The sequence below is a fragment of the Hylobates moloch genome, unplaced genomic scaffold, assembly GCF_009828535.3.
Source record: "Hylobates moloch isolate HMO894 unplaced genomic scaffold, HMol_V3 SCAFFOLD_1, whole genome shotgun sequence".
NCBI lineage: Eukaryota > Metazoa > Chordata > Mammalia > Primates > Hylobatidae > Hylobates > Hylobates moloch.
Window position 1 is genome coordinate 92,123,177 of NW_026652276.1, and position 10,361 is coordinate 92,133,537.

Consider the following 10,361-nt stretch of genomic DNA (forward strand, 5'->3'; position numbering starts at 1 on the left):
GGCTGTTAAATCTCAAGACTATGTTTGGGTGTGTAATTCATTTTTCTTTTTATAACTATAACTTGACTGTTTGAGGACTAACTTTTCCCAAGTAACTTTTTGAAATAAATTTAAATGTTCACAAGAGAAAGGCACCATATAAGTGAGTTGACTCAAAGACAGGTAATCTGCTCCTATAGGTAAATCATATAATGAATGCAAAGCCTAGGATATCAGGTTTCCAGTGCAGCTCTCTTCTGAAAAATTACCGTCAAGGTAGAAAAAATGAAATAATAAATACAAAAGCACTTTGAAACATTTTAAAAATCATATATTTGGTACTCTTTTTGTTTAATAAATCAGAACAGCTTCTTTATCCTTTATTCGGAACAATGGCAAGCCCTTGGATTCTAAAGAAAATGTTTTTTGGAATGGTTGACTAAAAGCCAGAGTTGACTTCACCAACCTGAAAACCTTCTCCTGCACTGTTTTAATTTGTACAAGAAGCTCTGTGGGAGAAGCCTCCTTCAATATTTACAAATATCATTTGGAAAAATAAATTTCTAACGAAATGGTTCACTGATGAAAATAATGCCAAGTCCTGATATGGCCCATTGGAATCAAATCATAATTCCATAGAATTTTAGAGGTGGACAGGGCATTAGAAACCATTTAATTCAATTTATTTGCTTCTCACATAATAACAAAAAGCAGGCAAATTTTTGCGACAGGGAAGAATGGACAATTGAGAGGGATCCACGCACTATATCTTTATAATAATAATTTAAAAAGCATTGTTTACTGACTTACATGGATCGTTTTGTGGCAGCATTGAGATTTAACCTCTGGTCTCTAAAGCTGAGGCCAATACTCTTCACCTGCATCCTGCTTGTTTGAATATCTTAATTTTACTGTATTATTGAAGCCATTCCATTAACTAAATTGTAAACAATAAAATTAAAATCTCTCTGCAAATTTTCTGTATTCCAGGAACTGTTCTAGCACTTACAACTAGTAAATTGTTTAATTATCACTACATACCATTATCATTTCTTCTTTACAGATTAGAAAACTGAGGCTCAGAGAGTTTGATCATTCATCAAAATCCCAGGGATACTGAGTGGTAGAGTATGGATATGAATTCACACAATATGAATACTAAATACCTGCCCATTACTTTATTTATGACTGCCCAAAGTACTTCACTTAAAATTATAATAAGACTTAAACAGTCAAATTATGTTCTTAAAAATAAGTAGTATATAAAATTCTGATAATGACTGTTTCTAGTTTTAAAACCCTGATAATTTAACTTTCAGCATTAGGATTTCAAATGTATCATCAAAGAAAAAATCTGGGAGATACTTTGCTAATTTGGGGAACATACTACCTGATTCAAATATTCATGTTAAAGACTCTGCATCTGCTTCAATCTTGTCTATGTCTCCAGATATCAACATAGCACTTGGAATGTGATAGGAGTTCCATAGCATCTATGAAATGAATGAAGGGATGAATTATTGAATTGCAAATAATTTTTATATGTAAAAATGCTGAAGAACTTTATCAGGGCAAATCTGGTGACTTGTAATGATTCATGTAGCTTCCCTCAATATCAACAAATTTCTTAAATTACTAAATTACATAATAAGTTTAAGCATTATAGGTATTATTAAATAAATTTATAAAAAATTTTGTTGTTATTCTTTAAGTACTATATGAATTGAATTGCACTTTTAAAATCTGAACACCAGAAAAATGACAAAATAATGGCAGTTTTTAAAAATCAAAATTTGGGACTATCAACATAATTACTTATTTCCCTAACAAATCACTTTCCTTCCCTTATAATCAAGCAGGTGTAATGATGAAAGATCAATTTAATCCTCATATTTAGGAATACTTGCCAAGCAAAATATAAACAAGATAATACTTTTTTTTCGGTGTTTGTTGAATCTCACAATGGTTAGCATAGTGGGCAAATAAATATATGCTTAATTCATTTTTGGGATTTGTTTTATGTTGGTCTTCCCAGATACTTAAAGTTTCATTACTCAGCAGAAATTATCTACTCAGTAACCTTGGTAACACATATGTTTAAATACTATAGAAAGATAATTGGAAAATAGATGCATTATAAGTAGAAATTTTATACTACAGGAAGCTCAAAATATAAGACTATTTCAAGTACATCGGTTACCATCTTAACTAGCTATTTAAAAAATAAAATGTCAACAGATCTGATATTTTTCTCCAGAATGAATTCTAGTCAAGTCAATGCAATTGTTGGGGAAATTTGATATTCAGCCTCCATATAGCTCAAATATTTGATTTGCCTTTGTATTCTAGGCACTATTTTACAGAGAAGACCTGTGTTATATGGCAGTGCTGGGTGATCTTCCACTAAGTAACAAGGCAGCCTGCTTCTGCTCAGCTTACCCAGCTAGAGAAGTGTAGCCCAGCTCACAGGGGTAAGGTGTGCCCTACAGCTGTGCAACATTTGAGAAGCTACTGGATATTTTGAATAGTTTAAACATATTATTTATTTCTTCAATAATATTGAGATGCTTTATCTTCAATAAGATGATAATTATTTTAGATTTTCCAGCCATTGTTTAAGCCAAATATAAATTATTCCCTTCATTGGGTGGGTAGGGAGTAGAGGGCAAGCATTAGATGGATGACCTTTAAAGAGTCCTTTCAATCTGAAAAGATGTGATTTTAGATGTCTATAATCCAGCTGGGGAAATAACTCTGAAGCAAAGCTAACTATGAAGGCTGAATATAATTAATTGCTGAATAAATCACCTGAAGGAAGAGAAGCAACACGAAGTTTAACAAAACTTGTGTTCAGCAAATTTATTATAATGGGATTTAAAAAAATCTTATTGGGTGGGAATTGTATGTATAAGTAGAGTTCTCTGTTTCTGACCGTTTTTATAAAATGGTGTAATAAATTGAAATGTAATCTACTTTTCTTTTCTTTTTTTTTTTTGAGATGGAGTCTTGCTCGGTCGCCCAGGCTAGGGTAGGGTGGCACAACCTCGGCTCACTGCAAGCTCCGCCTCCCGGGTTCACGCCCTTCTCCTGCCTCAGCCTCCCAAGTAGCTGGGACTACAGGTGCACGCCACCACGCCCAGCTAATTTTTTTGTATTTTTAGTAGAGACGGGGTTTCACCATGTTAGCCAGGATGGTCTCCTGACCTCGTGATCCACTCGCCTTGGCCTCCCAAAAGTGTTGGGATTACAGGCGTGAGCCACCGTGCCTGGTCTACTTTTCTTAATCTATAAGTACTGCTGATCACTAAGTAACCAGTTTGATCCCAGCATGGTTTATTGAGTTACTGAGATTGGCTGAACTAAACATTTCTTGTTTTCATTAATATCCTGGGCAATTGGATTAATTACAAGGTTATTAACTTTCAAATAATAGGGTTTTTGTAGATGTCTTTTTAATACTAATTAATCTGTCTCTATGATAGTATCTTTCTAATTTCAGTGCTTAAGAATTATATTCAGAGAACCAAGTTTTACAAATATTGAAAGAGCAATTTTCAGTGTTATTGCTTGCTTCCTTTTATTGGTTATTAGTATTTTCTCCAATAATTTAAAACTGAAAAAAAGGGCACTCTTGTTTTGATATTTTATTGGCTAAGCCTCTAATGCACCTCAAGTTATATTTTGGATAACATTGCCCTACATCAAATAACAGCTCTATAATCCCTTACCTTCAGCTGCATTCATCCACTTTTACCTTTCTTTCCTCTCTCAGCCCTGCAGATTCTGGTGGTCATGCCAGGGTTAGTTGCTAGAAGTTCTTGGTTACCAAAAAGTCCAGAGAATAATTGTCAACCCACTCTAGAAAACAGCACATGGCAGATTTGGGGAAATAATTCTATTGTAAAACCTAAAGGTTGAATGCCAGTTAAAAACACAATCATGTCTTGATCTAGCTGGCTTGGACATCAAAGATGGCAGCGGGCCAATGGATGAATGTGGTAGGCCATTCTTGATAAAGCCCCTGTTTAAGAGGTCTCCTCCTGCATTGATCTCCTTGGCCCCACATCAGAAGTGGCAGCAATGCCAGCATCCAGCATCTTTCATCTGGGAGAAAAGTACTGGGACCAGAGAGAAAATTTCATTTGTTATTCAGATCAATTTATCTCCTCTACTTTCCAACACCTTTTTTTTTTCTTTATTTGTCTCCTCTGTCTCTGGGATTGATTATTCTCATGAACTTATTTTTTGCTTGTATCTTTAGCTAGAAAAAATTTCAAGTAAGTGAATACTAGAAAAATGCTTTGGGCCTCTGTGAACCGGAGTTATAAGCATACACAAGTGAACTTTTAAATGAGTTAATCATGACTTCAAGATGTACTCAGATACATTGATGTTAAAGTAGGACTTCGGGAGGACTACAATAGCAGCATTTTATGTTTTTTTTTTTGAAATAGATACTTCACCAGGAATTAATTCAGAATTCTTGTAAATGCTCTTGGCTGAAGGTCCTATTAGCCTTCACTTGAACATTTTGGTCAGGGTTTCTTCTTCCCATTTCGGAAAATCTTGTTCTGGTATCAAAGAAACACGTGTAGTGTAGATTTTATTTTTAAAAGATTGAAATTTTTAAAAATTTCTTTTCTTGCTTCATGACACAGGAAAGGCTTCCCATGTTTTTGGGAAAGACCTGCCAGACAGTGATTGAAAGGTCAACCTAATCTTCCTGGTAACCCTTCCAAGGGGACTTTGGTACATTGATAAATACATGCTCCACAGATGGCACCATTTTATCTTCCAGAAACCTCTTCCTCTGGATAGCAATGAGTTATAACGCTACATAAATTAAAAAAAAAAAAGTGTGAACATCTTCCCTCTGATCAGCAATAGGTCATTCTGCACAGGATTTCAGAGCTCATGAAAGATGTCCACTGGTCAGTTCATCATGGTGTCTGCGTGTACTCCATCAGCTATGCTGTAAGGAATCCCACTTGCTCTTTGTGTTCTGTGAGGCAGAACAATAGGGCACTCTCCTCTGGAATAGCTGCTGATTCCTTCAAAGTTCAGTCAAAGCCCACATTTTTCCTTTCTGAATAATGTATGAGCTTGGTTCACCCATGTGCTGCTAATCTACTATGGAGGAAGCTTCCAACAGCTTTCAGCCTTTTTGTCTGATGCCACTGAGAAAAACTCACCAGTTCAAACAGGATGATCTTGTGATCAGACTTTGGTAGAAGGTTTTTGATGAAAAGGTAGGAGTGAGAGAAACCCAGAGGAGTGTGAATTGCACACAGACAGACAGGCATGCTGACCTTTGAGACAATATCCAATTCAATATTTCTTACCTCATGGGCTCATGTGAGACAGAAAGGTAAACACAGCTTCTGATGCACAACAGTGAGCAGGCATTGTGTTGAAGAAATACCTCCTCCATGTCCTCTTGTGAAACGGAGGGCCCTGTCAGTGGCCAGCTCTCAAGCCTTCTCAGTCCATGATGGTCAATGTGCCCCATGAGGGGTCTACTTCTATTTTTCACCTGTGTATTATTCCCAGGACCGCTGTAACAAATTGTTACAAACTGGGTCGTTTAAAATAGCAGAAATGTATTCTCTCATAGTTCTAGAGGCTAGAAGTCCAAAATGAAGATGTTGGCAGAGCCATGCTTTCTCTGAAACTTCAAGAGAAGATCCCTTCTTGCCTCTTCAGACTTCTGGTGGCTCTTGGTGTTCCTTGGCTTGTGGCAACAGAACTCTATCTCTGTCTCCATCTTTAAGTGACCTTCCTTGCTGTGTGTCTTCATCTGTCTTCCTATAAGGGCACCAGCCATTGGATTTAAGGCCCAACTGAATCCAGTATGACTATATATTAACTAATTACACTTATTTCTAAATAAGCTCACACTCTGAGGTTATGGGATGACATAAATTTTGTGGGGATATTTTTCAACGTAGTACAACCTATAAGAATAAAGAATCATAATTTACAGACCCCTGTGCTAATCTCTAGAAGTATCTGGGAAGCATGCTTAGTGCCTAACCATTTTTAAAATGCAGATAAAGATGCTTCTAAGGATCATATCCCATTCCTCAACCAGAGGGAGACAGCTTCACGTGTGCAGAACTACCGGCCTCCTAGGACGAAAGGCTTCCCTATACATATGTGATCAAACCCACATCCTTCAAGGGCCTTTTTTCATATGACTTTTCTCTGAAGCTACTTTTTCCAGAGGATGTTATTAGTCTTTTTTTTAGTCCCATAAATTTGAGTAGAGTTTTATAAATTTAGAACTTCACAAGGTCCCCAAAATCCATGCTCCCAGGATTTCTAGGTAGGAGGGGCAGGAATAAAGCAGTGAAGAATCATGAAATCACAAACATTTGAAGGAAATTGAGGCACTGGGCCTCCAACCCTTTATGTAAGATAGTACCTTAAATTTATTTGTTAGCTCCGTAAGCAGGAATGGCCAAGTATGAAACCAGAATTTTATGTAGTAGATGATTTCTGAAGGATAGAAGAATATATTATGAGGGAGGTAGGGGGGCCCGAAACAGATCTTACCTGTTTTATCAGTTAGCTTCAAGCTATTCCGGAAGCTCACAGTGACCTCTTTCCATCATCTCAATTCTTATGCACCAAACAATCAACATAGGTGTTGTGTTTAACCTCTGTGTTGTATTTGGCCAATATCTTCTCACTTGAACTTGTTAAACCTTCCGAGAGTGGAGGAATGTGAGGGAGCAGAATGTAAGTGAAGACATTTTTTGTTCTCTGGGTCCAAGGAGGACAGGAGGCCTCTCATGCCCAGCATGGTGGCTAGGGAAAAGCAGGAACAGCATTCTCTAGGTCAGGTGACATGGATTTGAACATTAGAGCAAAACTCTTTTAGCTTTACCATCTCCTGCTAGTCCCTCTGTAGACCTTTTTCACCAATATGCAGTCTTTCCTATCAGTTATAATGCTGTTGTGATTAATAAAAGAACCCCCCAAAATGGCCTATAAAACAAGGGGTTTATTACCTCATACAACAAGAATTGTAGAGTCTAGAAGTTTCCAAGATTAGTTAATTTAGCAGCTTAATAATATGAAGGGCCCTGGTGCTTTTGGTCTTCCTTCTCTGACTTGGCTATGTTCCCGTTGTGGTCTTGAGATGGCTGAGGCTGATGCAGACATGAAGACCAGGGCCACGTTCAGCGGTGGGCCATCAGTGCTCTCCTATAGGGCCCCAGGTTCAGCAGGTCCTGCTTGGGTGCTAATGCTCTGTGGTCACTGTATTGAAATTCTTAGTAATTCTATTTAGAATTTGTGCTTTGTAAGTGAAGTATGATGGAACAAAGAAGCATGTACCAAGGGTTCAGAGCCCCAACTCATGGGCAGTCCTGCCTGACCTCCTTGCTGAGACAAGTTCTAGGCCAATTGCTCCCAGCTACTGCCCAACAGCTGCTGCCCACCTCTGCCTCCAGCAAAGGTTAGGGTATAGGTGCAGGGGATCGGGGTCAGAGTAATGTGTGCTGTACATGCTGAGTTGCAGGATGAGGCTCTAGGTGTCTGTGAGGGTACCCCAAACCCAAAGCACAAATAACCACCATGACAAGTCAAGAAGGAGAGATCATTGAAAAAAGGAAAATATTTGATTCTGCTTCTTGAATAAGGATCTTCACATTTTAAGTTTTCACTTGGGCCTGCAAATTATGTGGCTAACATTAGTTCAGAAATCCAGCAAAGAAAACAGATTTTACCTTGAAAGGCTTTTCTCTGTCTAGAAAAGTCTTCTTCAGATGCTTCGAGGAGATCCTAGTTCCACATAGCTCAGAGTTAGAGCACACGTCCATGCCTGAGACAATGACTGGCCAGCAATTAAGACTACTCTGATTGATACAGATCAATAGAGGTTCACTTTTGGGTCAAAGATGGTCTCCATCCTTGAACTCATGGTAGCTCCAAGTATTAGAGCAAAGTTGGGGTTCAGCAAGTAAGGAAAAATTGGGGTAGAATAGTGGAAGGAGGAGGATTTAGGTAGAAAATTAGCAGTGTCTGTCACACTGTTTTCTCTATGATTTATCTCCCTTTTCATTCCATTATGTCAGCTAGAGAAGCCATAAGGATTCTCAGAAATGACCTAACCAATGCTCTTCCAGTTCTTTTGCAGTGGAAACTTTTCTTCAAATGAAATCACACAGAGAACCTCAAAATCAGAAGGCACTAAGAAAACAAAAGGGTAGCTACTTTGGTTGAAACAGATGAGTGTTGCTTGGGTCCTAACAAATTAGGAAACCATTACCCTAAATTAATAGTCTACCAAACCAATATAATTATGTCAACTTAAATGTTGTTTTTGAAAAATCTTTCCATGCTACTTACATTCTTTTTGAAGACCTCAAAAATGTCCTAAAAATAGATGTTTGTCAGACACATGGGCACTTCAGTTTATTTTCTTACTCAAATGCAACAGTTTTTCTTTTTCAGGGCATATAAGGTAAACTAACCCATCAGGAAGAGATACTATAGCAATTAATGTTTTTCTAGTTTAATTCTTGTTTTTACCTAGGCCTGAGCATCTCACCAAGCCTTCTGATGTTTGGCCTGTGTACTTAATTTCCAAACCACCAGAATCACATTAAAATTCCTAAGCGTTTGGGATCGGATGACTTGATTGACTAGCAGAATGAAACTGGGCAAGAAACTGTGTTGGAAGTTGATTTTGTTTTCTTTTCACACCAAACTCTCAGCTACTGGGCAGACAGATCATACATCTTTCTTTGCCCATTGTCCCAGAAGATTTTTATGCCAACCATTCAGTTCCAGTCGCTCCGGTGCACTCCCAGAGGTACAAATGCCAGCAGCTGAGAATGTCAGAAGAGGAAATCCAAGCCTGATTGTACACTTGAGCTTTACAGAAAACATTTAGCAACTTGGAAAGGCCTCAAGAAAATGTGTCCTAACCCTTCCACATTCCGTCCACTGCTTTACCATGGTACAAATACATACACTGCAAAACCTTGCCCCTGCAAATACACACTATAATCCACAAAACCGTGCCCTCATGCACGCACAGTCAGAAACACAGAAAATTTCTTCTGCATAGGAATTCTGAAAACACAGACCGGAGTCTGAGGTTTTCACCACAAGGACTCCACCAGGGTTAGCACAGAGGCCTGGGAAAGAAAGGAGCTCAGTCTGGCAAAACACTCCCCACAAACTTAACTGAGCATCACTAGTGGAAGGAGAGGAATGCACCCAAGACACACGAATGCCACGATGTCTCACTGGATGTTTTCTAGTTCTAAAGATCAGGCTTTAGTTGAGTGATGCTGGTGCACACAGGCTTGCGTTTTTTATGTTACCTGTTAGAGTTTCTTGGCTTTGTTCTACTCTTAGGCCTATGGCACAACTAACTGAGGCCAGTTACATAGAAAAGGTATCTGAAGAGGACTAGGTAAGAAGTGGGCATAGGTGAGCACTGGAAAAAGAAATTCAAACTCTTAAAATACGCTATTCCTTGAGTGATGTCTTTGTTATAAAGAAGGGCATGGTGGAAAAATGAGGATCACACTTTGTCTTAGTCTGTTTGTGCTGCTGTAACAGAATACCACAGAGGGGAATTTACACAAAAACAAAAACAAAAACAAAACAAAACAAAACAAAAAAACAGAGATATTTGTCTCATGGTTCTGGAGCCTGGGAAGTCCAAGACTGAAGGATCACATCTGGTGAGGGTCTTCTTCCTGTGTCATAACATGGCAGAATGCATGACACAGCCAACACACGAAACAGAGAGGAAATCAAGCCAAATTCATCCGTTTATCCTGAGCCCACCCCCGTGATAACTAACCCACTCTCATGATAAGGGTACTAATGCTTTCAGAAAGTTGAAGCTCTCATGACCTAATCACCTCTTAAAGGTTCTGTCTCATAGTACCATCACAATGGCAATTACATTTCAATATGAGTTTTGGAGGGGATATTCAAACTACTGCACACTTTGACCTGCTTTTTCTAGACTATTGAAGAATTGCCAAGCTGGTTTTAGCATTTTTAATGGCATTTACGTATGTTGGAGATACACAACTCATCTAAAAATCAACGATAACATTTAGAAAAGTGCTTTGTAAGCTAGGAGGGTGATTTTCTTGTTATTTGTCTAAACTCCTCATTTCCAGAGTCCAGTTGAAACTGAGAGGTTGAGTGATTTGCCCTGAGTCACATGATTTTCAGTCTCTTGGCTCTCAGTCCAGTCACCACAAAGCAGACAGCTCTAAAAAAAAGTACCCAGAGCAGATTTTCTTAGGGTAACTAACTTCACCAAATATATTATTATGCATATAATATCAGGAGTTACAATCTGTCTGGAAACCAACATCATTAACTCTAGTAAGTCATGGTTGGGA

The 10,361-nt window shown here is 38.2% G+C and overlaps 1 long non-coding RNA gene across 1 annotated transcript; it reads right to left on the reverse strand.

Moving 5' to 3' along the window:
- Nucleotides 1-748: 748 nt before the first annotated feature.
- Nucleotides 749-7,217, reverse strand: LOC116809550 (uncharacterized). Its single transcript, XR_004369877.2, has 5 exons — nucleotides 6,993-7,217; nucleotides 6,404-6,477; nucleotides 3,708-3,837; nucleotides 1,367-1,472; nucleotides 749-916 (listed from the first exon to the last, which is right to left on the reverse strand). It is a non-coding gene; the product is annotated as an uncharacterized LOC116809550 (long non-coding RNA).
- Nucleotides 7,218-10,361: the final 3,144 nt, after the last annotated feature.